Source organism: Tamandua tetradactyla, chromosome 26 (genome assembly GCF_023851605.1).
Source record: "Tamandua tetradactyla isolate mTamTet1 chromosome 26, mTamTet1.pri, whole genome shotgun sequence".
Lineage (NCBI taxonomy): Eukaryota > Metazoa > Chordata > Mammalia > Pilosa > Myrmecophagidae > Tamandua > Tamandua tetradactyla.
Window position 1 is genome coordinate 8,635,303 of NC_135352.1, and position 2,304 is coordinate 8,637,606.

The 2,304-nt window shown below is 30.8% G+C and overlaps 1 non-coding gene across 1 annotated transcript; it reads left to right on the forward strand.

Moving 5' to 3' along the window:
- Positions 1-488: 488 nt before the first annotated feature.
- Positions 489-595, forward strand: LOC143670095 (U6 spliceosomal RNA). The gene has a single exon (XR_013169273.1). It is a non-coding gene; the product is annotated as a U6 spliceosomal RNA (small nuclear RNA).
- Positions 596-2,304: the final 1,709 nt, after the last annotated feature.

The window sequence follows — 2,304 nt, forward strand, 5'->3', positions numbered from 1 at the left end:
AACAATGAAATTTTTATTCTTCCTTTCTAATTTAGATGTTTTTAATTTCTTTTTCTTGTCAAATTGCTCTGGCTAGAAATTCCAGCACAATGTTGAATAACAATGGTGACTTTGGGCATCTTAGTCTTGCTCCTGATATTAAAGGAAAAGCTTTCTGTCTTTACCCATTGAGGATGATGTTAGCTGTGGGTTTTCATATGTTCCCTTTACCATGTTGAGGAAGTTCTCATTTATTCCTATCCTTTAAAGTGTTTTCATCAAGAAAAGATGTTGAATTTTTGTCAAAAGTTTTTCTGCATCAATCAAGCTGATCATGTGATTTTTCTGCTTTGACTTATGGATATGGTGTGTTACATTAATTGATTTTCTTGTGTTGAACCAGTTTTGCATACCTGGAATAAATCCTACATAGTCATGGTGTATAATACTTTATTGTGCTGCTGGATTCCAATCGAAAATTTTTTTTTAATAATAAAAGAATATAATTAGTGCTCACTTCGGCAGCACATATTTAAAATTGGAACAAAAATGCAGAGAACATTAACATGGCCCCTGTGCAAGGGTGACACAAACTCATGAAGCATTCCATATTTTTAAAAATTAAAAAAAGAAGGAAAAAAAGAATATAATTAAAATCTCCTAGTGTTTCAAAATCCTTGCCATGTATTAAGCCCTGGGATTGGATTAAGAAACCAAAATTCCAGGAATCTTGATAATTCTTGAAAATCATTTTATCCTATATTTTTCATAACGTGTTTGTAAATAATAATGAATTCAGATAATCAAAGTGGGAATTGCTTTTATATAATGCAGCTATACTAAGAATTTTGGAAGCTTTCTGTTAAAACATGTAATATTAATAGTTATTTATTTTTGTTATCAACCAAAATATCATGACAAGTTCATTTATTTCAATACAATCTACAAGTGATCTCTATCTGCTATAGATATTTATACTAGAAAATATTAAAAGAGAGAATCTGATTATAAATTAATGGGAAATAAGGTCATTTTTCAAATTTGATAAGAAATACCATGAGTTATTTTTAAAATGAAAATTTTAAACATACAAAATATTGCTTCCTTATACTATCAACTTATTTTCATTCACAAGAAATTTTCAAGTCCTTTGTTTAATTGTAGAATTCATTTGCTAGTGCATTCACAGTGCTGTGCAACCACAACTTCTCTCTAGTTTCCAAAATTTCTGTCACCCAGAAAGAACACCCTATACCCCATAAAACTTACTCCCCATTACTTCCTCCCCTCATTCCCAGTCAACCACTAATCCAATCTTCGCAAAATCCCCAAATGTAGGAACAGTTTTCTGGTTTGTAAAGAAATGAATTGAATTACTTACTGTATCCAAAAGCATCTTCATATTTGACATTAAGATACAGATTGCTTCATATAAGCTATTTTTTTCTTTTTAATGATAAAAATATCTTGACTGCATGTTCTGATTTTGATTTTGCCTTTGATCTTGATATCATCTTTTGTTAGTTGGGTTTGGATCAGTTTCTGATTTCATGTCTGATTCTATGTCCATTTCTTCTTTTTATGTTTCTTCTGTTGCTGAATTTAAAGAAAACTTTAGCAAATTCAAAAATGGAAAGTGCCCATTGCATTTTGGACTACTAATCAAAAAGCAACATTAAGATCAGCTAGCATGGTTAATAGCACTACATATAATCATGCATTAAAATTGCCAACTTAGGAACTTTGTTTCCAGATTGGTTATTTTTTAAAGAAAATCTATAGATTTAGTATAATGTATACTATGCATGTAATCTTATTAATATATGTTCTATTTGCAAGAATGAATGGCTCACTCTAAGCATCAGACAGAGTCATGAACACACACTTGTATCCAGAAAGGTCTACAACTGAGACTGACTGACTGTGGCCCTACCTGCTCCTGTCCTGGTTTCTAGGAATGTTGAGCATGACATTACCTTTCAAATGTAAACATGTCTTATTCTGCCTTCTACCTGACCACAGTAGAGCCTTTCAAAGCATGAACATTCTAAGTTGATAGTTAAGGTCTAATTGTCACAGGAAAAATTCATTATTTCCCATTTTCTTGATTTCTCAACTGGTTTTTTCTCCCTCAGAATTCAGGATATGGAAAAACATATAAACTTTTCTAAGAAATGCTAGGAAAGGCCCCCTGGATGAATACAATAAATTTTCCTGAATCCCTTTAATTCCTCATCTCAAATTATTTGAATTATGAAATTATTTTGACATTACAAAAAAAAAAACATGGAATTATTTTGACATAACAACAACAACAAAAAGACT